General features: G+C 39.1%; 1 protein-coding gene across 2 annotated transcripts in view; it reads left to right on the forward strand.

The window, feature by feature from the left end:
• The window catches only part of PHACTR1 (phosphatase and actin regulator 1), a 561725-nt gene that overhangs the window by 119028 nt on the left and 429627 nt on the right, over positions 1 to 13070 (forward strand). The gene's annotated exons all lie outside the window — the stretch shown is intronic.

Consider the following 13070-nt stretch of genomic DNA (forward strand, 5'->3'; position numbering starts at 1 on the left):
TAATAATAAAAATCACTTGCAATACATCTTAATATATTGTGCTAGATAACTTCCAGGTTTGCACAATTCACAATGTCCATAAATCAATATAAAGGAAATAATACCTCAGGTTAAGGACAATTAATCTTGAAATGAAGATCGAGCAGGGATTTCTCCTGGGACTCCTCATGAGCACACTTTGTGCAATGAGTAGCTTTCTCTGTGACACCCTGACAGCGGAAATCTCAAGGAGTTCTATCGCACTAATTATTTCAACAGCCTTAAAAATGGGGTGCTAGTAACATCCTAATGAGCACCTAAATAGAGGCAATTCTGTGGGATACCTACATTCCATCACTTTTCTTCATCCTTCCTGATTGTTTCTACACATAAAGCTGATTATTTAGGAAAGCAGCCCATTTTGAAATAATGTTATTGACTAAAATTCCTGGAGTTTTCTTGAAAGATTTTTCCTGTCTTTTGCTTAATCACTTTAGGTGCCAGGACTATCCAAACAGCTGCTACAACTTCACAGCATAGATATGAAAGCAAATTCACTCAGTCGTGTTTAATATAGGGCAAGGGTTCTTAGACATTTTGAGGTCACAGATCCTTTAAGAAAACGATGAAAGCTTTAGACTTCTTCCCCAGAAAATGCACAAAGATTCATAACATTAAATTCTATATATTGTTTCAGGAGTTTTAAGACTTCCTGAGCCATCTAACTCAAAGATGCCATTAATTGGAACTTAAATAGCTTAGCTCTGGTTATCTTAAGATATATCCATGTAAATGAAAGCCTGTATATGGAAAATCTAGCTCTGGAACTTAATTTGAAATGACCACAACATCAGTATCAACAGACACTGTCAAGAGAGGCATTTTCATTCATGTAAAAGGCGACATAAATCCTCACACAAATGTAGATCCAATTTACAAGGATTGGCAGAAGCTGATGTTTATGACTGAGATATTCTTGGAGGTGACAAAATTTATTATTTTTATGGATGCAAAAGCCAGCTTAAAATTGTCCGCCGTTCCTAAGAGGACTGGCCCTTAGCAAGCATACTGATGATATAAAGAAAGCTGGTTTCTAGTGTAATCTTCCAACCACATTATATGATAACATGAAAATGAAAAGAAGAGCTTTATTTTCTGTCTTATGTGAGAGGCAGGAGCGGCCTGCAATAAATAGAATACTTGGAGCTATTACGATTTGTTGGGCTTTTCGATACTCATTAGTCACTTTGGTTTTCAGCAATTGTTTAATGTCCCTCTCCTCCAGTAAAAAACTTAATTTTGGAATGTGATTGTCAGGTTAATCAGAGCTAGAATTATCTGTACAAAGAAGTAGCTGTGGGCTTTGATTACCTACCTAACCTTAACCAATCGCAGTTGGCTGAGTGGGTGGGCAATAAATTGTCATTCTGTGATTTTTGCTGCATATGATGCCAATGCGTCAAAAGGATTTATTTATAGAAGATCATGAAATTCTCAGCTTAAAGTGGAACATTTTGCTTTTCTATTCTCCTACTAATTAAGAATTGTCACTGATTTTTACAGTTACTTACTTAAATAGTATTGGTTCTTATATAATACATTTTGTATAGCATATTTGTATTTGTTTAGTATGTAAAATATTACATATGAAAACAGAGATTAAAGTAAATTTAGATTGGATAAGAGGATGTAAAATTACGTGGATGTGTTCTTTTTATAAGAACATAAATATCAGAAGTAAATAAGTATATTTTATGGTGAAGTTTCTATTCTTTTTTTGCTTCTTTTATTTGTGATAATTAGTGTCTTAATACTACTTTAAATCCACAGTTGAGAACTTTTTAGAGTGTAATATTCTTGCAAAAAGAGAAGGAGATACACGAGAACTCAACTGTAGTTGTCTTTGGATGAGTAGGATTAGGGATGACTTCTCTTGCCCTCTGTTTCTTTATCTTTGTTTTACGATTTTTCTGTAATGAAAATGTATTGCTTTTGTAATGGGCAAAAATCAACCAAAAAACCTTCATTTTGGGAAAAAATTAATAATGCTCTGTTGTAAAAGATGCAGGCTCTTCTAAAAAGGAATTTGTACAGTTATCAGAGGCTGGGAAGGGAGCATGGGGAATGGTTGGTTAACAGATACAAAATTACAGCTAGATAGGAAGAATAAGTTCTAGGGTGAATATAGTTAACAATAATTTATCATAGAAGAGAAGATTTGAAAAGAAATGATAAATGTTTGAGGTCATGAATATCCTAATTACCCTGATTTGATCATTACACATTATGCATATGGATCAAAATATTATCTTATACCCTATACATATGTACAGTTATTATTAATACATGTCAACTAAAATTAAAGGAAAAATAAAACAAAACCAAAAAACAACAAAGCGGTTTGAAATAGAGGTAAGACATACATGGGTTTTGGCCCAGGGGGAGTCATTACAAAGGCATTGAGGGCACGTGCGTGGGATTTCTCTAAAGGAAAAAAAGTGAAAAACGAGAGTATAGAGGCTAGAGAAAATGCTCTTTCTAGTAGCAAAAAGAACTATTTACATGAAGTTGAATCTCAGCGTAGTGTAGCCTTGAGGGACTCTCGAGAGGTTTATATTAGTAGAAGACTTGTCTGGGACCAAATCACTGCCTCAATTACAAGACAAAAACGTTTTGTGCTTGATTCAGGAGGTGAGGGGAATCCTATTTGAAAGCGTTCCAGTAGGTAAGTGATAAGCTTAGTGCTGTGCTTTAGAAAAATTAACCTACAACCTGGGCAAATGGCTTGGGGTATGGAGCAATAATAGAATGACTTTAAGTTGTTGAGACTCTTTAAAATAGCCCAGATGAGATCTTGATAATTAGACTCTAGTTTTATTGAGTGGAATGGGTAAGATGAATAAAAGGTTATAAAAGAAAATTATAAACATCTTCACTTTATCTAAGACACTCCATTTATTAAATTCACAAGTGATCGAAGTCTGAAAACTGAAAACGAACTAAAAATTCCATTCAAATTTGATACCCAGCTGATCTGATTTCCCCAAATCTTACTCTACTGTCTTCGTGGATTACCCTTAAGATAAGATAGGGTTTTAGAAAAAAAGGAATCTATGAAAAAGGCATTGATAATTAGGTATTTGTTTCTTTAAATCTCTGCTTTATGGAATCAACATATTTAAAGCCCACTTTTGATACTTTCTGTATTGAACTTGTTAATAAAAATAATAAAAAGAGAGAGAGAGAGAAACTGAAGTGCCTGCAAGTTTAGACCACCAGTCTGTCATCACCTACTGGCAGATTATACTAATTGAAGACTCATTTTTTTCTGTCACAAGTAAACATTTCAAAAAGTTGCATTATGCACACCTAAACATACAAAGTTATCAAAGAATGGTTATATTTGTTTCTCCCAGAAAAAGAAAATAGAAATCCATTGCACTGCACATAGTATATGCTCAATAAATATCCATTGAGTAACTACATAAATGAACAAATAAATGAATAAACATTGAAGTTATGGTGCATTTTAAAAATCTCTGTGAATGCTGGGAGTTATACTCTTTGTAGTTCGTAGACATTAGGTTTCTCAGAAAATAGTGGCTAGACACAATGGCTCACACCTCTAATCCCAGCACTTTGGGAGGCTGAGGCAGGAGGATCACTTGAGCCTAGGAGTTCAAGAGCAGCCTGGGAAACATAGTGAGACTCTCTCTCTAAAAAAAAAAAAAAAAATTTTTTTAAATGATCCGGGGGCAGTGGTGCATGTCTGTGGTCTCAGCTACTCCAGAGGCTGAGGCAGGAGGATCACTTGAGACCAGGAATTCAAGGCTGCAGTGAGCTATGGTCAGGACACTGTACTCCAACCTGGGTGACAAAATGAAAACCTGTCAAAAAAAAAAAGGGAGTATCATGTATCATGATCTCAAATGAGGAAAATCATTCAAAGAACCCTTCACTCAGGACCTCAGGTATGGTAGTTTGTACTTTTTTATTTATTATAGTTTGCATGTCAGTGAACTGCGACCAAGGAATCCTTAAAATAGAAGAAAATATCATCTATCATTTCGTAACTAAGTAGTTGATATACTTGGACACAGACATAGAACATGGATCAGAAGGCTGCCCCTCATTTAAATTCATACTTCACTATTGCATGCCCCGGGGGTGGTGGCTCACTTTGAAGAATTTTTTTCCTCTTAGGAGTCTTTGGCCAGTCTGGAATTGTGTTAAATTCTGTCACGTTTTTTGACAGACACAACAAGAATGGCAACCATACTATGATTTCGAGCCATCTGTGGTCGTTAACGCTCTCACACAGTGATGATGTTAATTCGTCTTGGCTATTTGGAGAAATGAGGAAAGACAAGATTAAATCTAAGGGTGGGAGAATATGCTTCTCGTCAACATGATCTTGGTCTTTTCACGGCATACACAATTTTTAATGAGTTCTTAAAATAGCTGCTGTGTCTTTTGATTTGGAGAAAGGAAGAAAGGGATCTTAGACCATCTAATCCGAACACCCTCCTCATTTTATGGAGGAAGAAACAAAAAATTAAAATTTTACAAGGAGGAAACCTTGAAAAAGTTAATGAGTAAGTACACTAGGGCGATGCCCATCTCTGTCAGAACCGTGGTGAAACCAAGGGGTTCTCTCCCACGCCCCTGAAGAAAGCAGGCTGAAATTCCAGGATACAACGTTGGCTATGCGGAGAACACTTGGAAATAACATTTTATGTTAACAAAGAGTCTGAAACGGAACCCACACTGTATCACCTGTAACTGAGCTGAACACTCGTGAACGTTTCGTTTTAGACTGATGATCGCCTTGGCAGGCCAAGACGTTTGTCACACTCTAGCATAAAAATTTTTAATGAGCTGATCTAGAACTTTAAACAATAAACAGTAATTCCTGGCTGTAGCACATCTCGAGTTGTCAGATAATTCATCTCTTGTCAACAGAAAGCACTTCTGGGCTTTTTCCATGTGGCCTTGGGAACTAGGATGTCAATAATAAACTCTTTAGGGAGTCAAGAACTCCTTTGAAAGCTAATGAACCCTCAAAAGAAGTAAAATTGAAGTGCTTTTATTAAATGGAGTGCAATGCCTAAGCTTTCACTTGCCCTGTTGCTTGTTTCAAAGTTGTGTGCCCCAAGAAATAATTTAGTTTCAGATCTTTAAACTGTTACACGGAAGAGAAAAATGCCCCATCTTTTGTTCCTGTTCTGTTGTCAGGCACACAGAAATACCAGTAACAGACACAGGGACGTGGAATGATATGCTAAATGCTAAAATGCCTCCTCTCTCTGAGCTGGGACGTTTGACTTCTTTTCCATCACAATCAATCAAAGTCTTAGAACATTTGAAGCACGTATGTAAAAGTAGACTCTCTGAAATTTTAAGTAAATTGCAGCTTTAGACTATCAACGATGATGAGACGCGAAGGGCAAACTCCAAGTTAGCAACGTGCCTGAATGTGGTGAGGAAGACAGCACGAGGAGACGATTTCAGTTTTGGAGCCAGCTAATTGTGTGTCCTTGAGGAAGTCACTTCACCTGTAAGGTTCACGATCCTCTCCCTCCGAGGTCCCCCTACCTTTGGAATGCCATGACGTAGAGTAGCTATCCACATGCTATTTGGGTTTTGGCTTCCTTTTCTACGTTAAAGCTGGGCACATCTAAGGTATCCTTGATTTACTAAATAATGACTGTCATACAAACTTTTGTTACTCGAAGGACATAATCTGAATGTCCACTTCTCCCCATGTCCACCACCACTTTCGTCGTTTGAAAACAACATCTCTCTCATCTCAGCTTTTTTTTTTTTTTGAGACAGAGTCTCACTCTGTCGCCCCAGCTAGAGTGCCATGGCGTCAGCCTAGCTCACTGCAACCTCAAACTCCTGGGCTCAAGTTATCCTCCTGCCTCAGCCTCCCGAGTAGCTGGGTCTACAGGAGCGCACCACATGCCTGGCTAATTTTTTCTATTTTTAGTAAGAGACGGGCTCTCGCTTTTGCTCTAGCTGGTCTCAGAACACCTGACCTCAAGCGATCCTCCCGCCTCCACCTCCCAGAGTGCTAGGATTACAGGCGTGAGCCACCACGCCCGGCCTCGTCTCAGTTATTTACTGGTCTCTTGCTTCTACTCTTGAGCATACACACACGCACATGCACATGCCCCACTTTGCACAAAATCTATTCTCCCTGTAGCAGGTAAGTGAACACTTTAAGTATAACTCCTCTAATGGCCTCCTACTAACTTGGGGTAAAACCCCAACCCCTGGCCTGCTTTGGATGGCTGCCCAAGCTGGCCCTGCCTCCCTCTCCTCCTCTTCCCACCCTCACTCGCCACCCTCCGGCACTCTGACTGTTGCAGGAATGGCTTCCTCCAGCTGGAATGGTCTTCCCTGATCATCATGTAGCTGGGTCCTTCTTGTCACTCAAGGTCTCAGTTTGGGGCCGCCCCCCACCACCTTAGAGAGACCTTCCTGAATCCCATCCTGACAGTGGGCTTCCATCACTCTCTGATCTGATCAACCCACTTTAGTTCCACAGTAACATTTACCATTCTCTGAAATCATTTTTTTATATTTGTCCACTGCTTTTATGCCCACCTACACCCCAAAAATGTTTGAAGAGATTTTGCTTATTCTTTCCACTCATAAATCACTAGAAAAGTGCCAAACACACAGGTGTTCAGTAACTATTTTTCAAAAAACTCTAGAAGAGAATAAAAATATGTTCCATTTGGCTGAAATAATTTAACTTTGTCATCACCAGGGTCTTATTGGCATAATATGCCCATAGATAGGAGTAGACATGTCTTAACCTTCTTCCCTGGGGAACTTGAGCTTGTGAAGTCTGGTTTTACAGGTTGAAATCTCTGCAGCTTGGATAGAGTTAAGTGGGTTTAAATTGATAAGCGAAATGGTAGTGTTAACCAAGAAGTTAAAAGAGACGGTGCAAGGTATCATCATGTGACTTACATCTATAAATTACACACAGCTATATGCAAAATGAGCACCCATGAATAAAACTCATACAGATGTAGATATGTCCAGGTGCACACTCAAGTTCAGATAACTATCACAGTGGGTGGACACAAAAACATCAGTAGTACAAGTAAAATATAATACCAAAATAGTTGACCTTCATTTTAAGATGTGGTAGTCAGAGCCATAAGGTAATGAGATTGTAAAAACAAAAGTCAGAATGTGTACATCTAAATAAATTTCTCTCTTAATATTGTCTTCAGAATGCCATACAGCATGTTCTACTCGAATAGGCATAGATCGATTCAAGCTCCTGACTTGTTTTTGATAAGTTTGCTAGAACAACTTAGAACATTCTAGAACCTCCTAGAATGGAATGATCGGATATCAGCAGTGAAAACACCTGCAAAAAAACCCCTTCCTAAAGATGTACACTTGATCCCCAGAAAGGTGAAATGATTTGCCTCACAACTGGTTAGCAATGAAGGGAATTCAGAAAAAGGGAGCAATGAGGGTAGGATGAAAAGCTTGTGAAGAGATGAGAGGTGCCCTGGGTGGGACGTGCAGAGCTGGAAGGGCCGGGCGGGGGGGCATTTCCAGAGGGGGAGAACCTGTGAAGAGTGCAAAGCTCTCCTAGAATGCGTACCCGACAGTGCGGATGAGCTGGAGTGAGAGGTGAGAAGGCAGGTAGGGTACCTTGGTCAAAATTATCAGTCAAAATTATCAGTCAAAATTCAAAAGTTTTAAAAGGCTATACAAGAGAAACGAATCTCCTTCCTACCAACAACTATCATACATTTCTTGCGTACCCACTTTAAGGATATTTTTAAAAGAGAAGCGTGGATGAGGACAGGTTGAATATTAATAATATGCTATGTTTGATACAGTAGTTTATTCCTTACCATAGTTTCATGTTATCCTATCAATACCCTGTGAGGTAGGAGTGATGTTATTATTTCTATTCCACTGAAAGGAAACAGGCTCGGAATAGTTAAGTAACATAATCAAGACTTAGTAACTTTTTAGTAGAAATATCTATATTAAGACTCAGGTTTTGAGGACACAAAGGAAAGAAAATAGTTAAAGGTAATTGCAAATGAAATTTCACATATACTAATTTCATCCTCAGTTTTTGAATAGCTACAAAGCAGAAAGTTTTAGATTCCATTGGAAGCAAAAAAAAGTTAAATTATCAGTATGCCCACGATGTTTCCTTATAAAATCCTATGAAACATAATGGCCTTTTATTTAATACTACAGCAGCAACTATAATAATGGTTATGCTGCTTATGAATTAAGTACTGGAGCCTTTGTTTCAGCTTGAATTACTTTCTGAAACCTATCAGGAAGCCATCAGCCTCACCTGATTTCTGAAGACATTGGAAAGTGCGCCCACAGCAACTTAAAATATCAAGAATAAGCCTGGCTCTGAATTTTAACTGCTGTCTTCCTCTTCCTCTTGCCTGTCAACTCCCTTTTCTTTTTTTCAGTTTCAATTTCAGGGTAAATGATGGAACAAGATATTCATTTTTCCATTGGCCCAGCAATTGATCTGAATTCTTCTGGTGACACAGTTTGGTGAAGCTGAAAAAAACAAAGTCAGAAACTTGGTTTCTCTTGAGTATCAGTCGTCAGGGTTGTTCCTTTGTTCTGTCCCGTTATTGGAAGCCAACAGTATGCTGGAGAGCAGGCTGAATATAAGAATGGAAAGTCTCTGGTAATATTTAGAGAACCAGGAGGTGAGGAGGCATCTTCAAGTACCAATTGAGCTATCATCTTTGCAAATTTTCCAGAACAAATGCAATAAAGAATGATATAAAGAGACATTACAAATCCCAGAGAGGGACTCATTTAGCTTTGGGGTCCATTTCTAGAAATGATTGTTAAAATACTGTCTGCATAATATTGCTAGAGATATAAATTATATTCTTTTTAAATCACTGTCTTTTAGTTATAAAAAAGAAAGAATTATTCTAAGAGAGCAAGCACCTCCTCAGTATTCATTTTATAATTTTAAATATTTAAAATTATTTCAATATTAACTGTATTAACAAGCCTTTCTCCAGGGAGCAAGCAGTTTCTTAAAGACATTATCTCATCAGTCCCATTAGTGCTAATGTAATGAGATAAATGAATCAGATATTTAGCATCTTTTTCATTCTACTTCTGAAAAATGAAACACAAGCAAGAGATACCATTTGTCCAACTTAATACAATTTACCAAAACCAAAGACAAACCACAAGAATGTCTTTATGTCTATGAATCACAGCCCTACCTCAGAGTAGCCATATAGCCCTGGGCAAGTTACTTAACATTCTGAGCATCAGCTTTCCCTCTCTAAGATGTGGGTAAAACCTTCACAGAATTATTGGGAGTACTATAGAGCTATATACATGAAAGTAGCAAGCCAGGGCTGGCAATACTAGGTACCTCCATTAGTTTTCTAGTGCTGCATAGCAATGTGGCCTCAAACTTAATGGCTTGAAACAGTGCACATTCATTAATTCACAGGCTTAGCTGGGCACTCTGCTTCAGTGTCTCACAAAGCTGCAAAGCTATTAGCCAGGGCCACATTCTCATCCGAAGGCTCAACTGGGGAAGAATCCACTTCCATGCTCACGTGATTGTCAGCAGAATTCAGATCCTTACAGTCATAGGATCGAGGGACTTGGCTTCTCACCTGCTGTCTGCTGGAGGACTGTCAGTTCCTCGCCTGGTGGGCCACCCCAACATGGCCACTTGCTGCATTAAACCAGCAAGTGAGAGAGTCTCCCTGTATTACATGATTACAGAAGTGACAGCCCCTCAACCTGGCTATATTGTATTGAGTAAAATCAAGTCCTACTTCCTGCCTACGGGCTAGAGAAAGGGATCAGATGAGATATGAAAATCAGGAGGCAAGGATTGGGGGCCACCTTGCCTGCCCACCACAGTGTCCGATACCTGACTCCTCCTTCCCCGTCTCACCACCTTTCCTTTTTCTAATTGCTAGACTGGAAGTCCATAACCCCTCATGTCCAGCAAAATCTTCTTTGTCTATTCAGTTAAAGGCAATACTTTAGAATTGCATAGAAATAAAATTTAAAAAGGCAATCCACAATGGAAAATATTAAAATTAGTGATTTATAACAAGTTACATTGTCTTCTATAAAATGAACAGTTAAGTAAAATTTCATAAAATAGAAGGCTTTTGTGTCCTCCTGTTTGTTCATGTTTTTTTATACCATTTGGTTGTAATGTGTTTGGAAAATGATTGCAAATCTAAATCAATGGGTACAAAGGCATTCATGGAACACATGAATGTAACTACAAAATAATCTCACTCGATAGCCTCGAAATGGTGGTGGATTTTGCTCCCCTAAGTATGGTTAGAAATAGCCACAAGCCCCACATGAGGCAAAAGGGCGTCAATGCACGGGCAGGTCAGCCCGGGCAGCTTGGCCGCGTTGGATATGCCCTGTGCGTATCTCAGATCCCTGCAGTCTCTGAGAACTGGGGTCTTCAGAAGATGTTAGGGGCTTTGATGATTATAAGGCTGCCGCCGCCGCTGCTGCTGATAATGATGATGAAGATGACAATACCAACAATGACATCTACTATTCCCTGTGTACTTATTACATGCCAGTTATTCTAAACGGTTCACATATACAATCTAACACAACCCTGTGAGAAGGGGACCATTACTGTCCCTGTTTCACAAATGCAGAAACTGAACCTTAGAGAGAGTGGGGTCTGGCAAGTGGCAGGGCCTGGATTCTCATCACAGAAAGGTTCAAGCTCGGGACTTGCTATGAGGAACAAGGAACTGGAAGGTGCAAATAAGAAGACTAAAGGCGACTCTAAATACTCTCATGAAAATGTCACAGGACTGCATGTTGAAGATGGATAAGGGTTGCACCTGTGGCCAAGGAATGGTGCCAGCCCTTGCTCCTGCACTTACCCCATCCTCGCTGCTGTGAAGGAACAGTAGGATCAGCCGCCTGGGGCACGCTGGTCTGGGTAACATTCCACACCGTGGTCAGGTGCGGTGAGGGCAGGCTGCATAGAAGGAGAAATTAGCGTCTGTGATAGGAAGGCAAGAACATGGGTGACACACAGCTACAAAGCAAGAATAAAGGGTCATTGACTTAGACTTTTTTAAATCAGAGATTACTCCCAGCCCTGTAAAGGGATTAGATACTGATGAGAAATCACTCAAGCAGAGTTTTTACGTGGATGTCACATAGCAGACTTCAAGGAGATCTGGTTATGTATCACTGACTTTAAAAATTATTTTCAAAAACATAAATTTTTTCTATTTTGTTCTTTTTTGATGTTAATTCATTCAAGAATGCGTGGTATGGATCTTTATGGAAATTTATCTAAAGATGCAGAGCAACTGGGTTTAGTCAAGCCAGTATTTTGGCATATCTGTGCTGTTTTCTTTAAACACTGCCCATTTGTTCTACTGACTCACTCCATCACGCTCACAACCTAAACACAACAGAAAAGAAGCTTTTGTGCATGAGAAGGGGGCTAGTGGAGCCTACATCCAGGGGTTGACTGTAGGAGAACTGTCCAGACAGGAGTGCACGCAAGGAGATCTTTTCTATACTGTTGCTTGGACCTGCTTCCTCATCCGTATGGAGAAGCCACAATGCATCATGGCAGTGAACTTTCTGGGGCTACCTATGATGCAACTGTGCATGAAATCCTAGGTGTGAGTGGGTAATTCAGACATGGATTTTCTATACCACACATCAGTACACTTCTCACTATCTCTACCAAAAAGAAAGTACACAGGTCTACATCTCCAAATGTATGCCTATTCAAAGGCAGTGACCATTTTATCTTGCTTCTTAAAAAATTTCCAGAGGTGTTACCACTGCTTTAAAGAAAAGTGGTATGCGTGAAGGAAGCATTTAATAAACGCTTGTTGCATTGAGCTGATAAGGAAATAATGTTGCAGACTCAGCAGTTGAGTTGACTTGGCGGGTAGCACTGTCACTCTCTCAGCCATGCTCAGACAAGACCTTAAATGGGACCGGGTGGGAAGCCGGAACTCACGAAAGTGGCACTCCGTAGGAGAGGGTCCTCTGGCTGCGTTCGAGTGAGTTACGGTGAGAAATACAAGAACTAACTTTGTTTTTCTACTGTCTATCGCACGGTAGGCACTGCGTTAAGCTCTTCAAATATAGTTACTGTATTGAATCCTCAGACGAACTCTTTGAGGTGTGAGATAAGGGAACTGCGATTTCGAGAAGTTAAGAGACTCATCCAAGGTCACACTGTTAGTAAGTTGTCAGACGGGGCTGTGACCCCAAGACCCTGCTCCTTCCATTTGACACATGTTGCTGCCTTCTTGTTCTTATTTGCTGCACATCATTCTACTTAGAATAAAGAGTGTACCCTGCAATATTTGCACTAGGGTGATTTTGAGAGGCCGCTACCTTGAGCCTGCTAAGTTCTGGGAGACTGTCGTTAGGAATCAGATGGGTAGGACTTCACAGTACCTCAGCTCTTGTCCTTGTGAGAACAGCATGATATATATGAACTGAGCATCTGACATCAAGATTGTCTCTTTCGTTATAGCACTAGGAAAATAAGAATTTTGAAATGCTGATGACCAGATTAAAATCAAATTTCCGTCATGCTCAGGCAGAAATGTTAGTCCAACAGAATAATTTGGTATTTCAGTGTTTACTGTTGCTATCCAGCTATCAAAGAGGGAGAATAGAAATGACAGTTTTAAAAATAAGTATTCTATTTAAAGAATTTTAAAAGCTGGCTAAGAAGGAGTGCTGTAAACATTTCAATTTTATACCAAAATTCATTTTGATAATTATCCTGCTTTATCTTGTGTATCTCTTGTGGGAATCTTAACCCCTGACAATGTTCTTTGCTATTGATATTATCATTTAATTAAGCATCTTATTTCAGTTGCCTGAGGGCTCCTTGTACTTTTATTTTAAAAATAAAAGAATATTCTCTAGAATATTTTGGTATTATCTTGAATCTATTCAAGTTTCCGGCATCATGCAAAGCCATCATGTGTTATTTTTGTACCACTAGAAATAAGGACTTTCATCCTAAGATAACCATACAGCTTTGTTTTCTACCT

Source organism: Propithecus coquereli, unplaced genomic scaffold (genome assembly GCF_000956105.1).
Source record: "Propithecus coquereli isolate 6110/MARCELLA unplaced genomic scaffold, Pcoq_1.0 Scaffold416, whole genome shotgun sequence".
In the NCBI taxonomy this organism is placed as follows: Eukaryota; Metazoa; Chordata; class Mammalia; order Primates; family Indriidae; genus Propithecus; species Propithecus coquereli.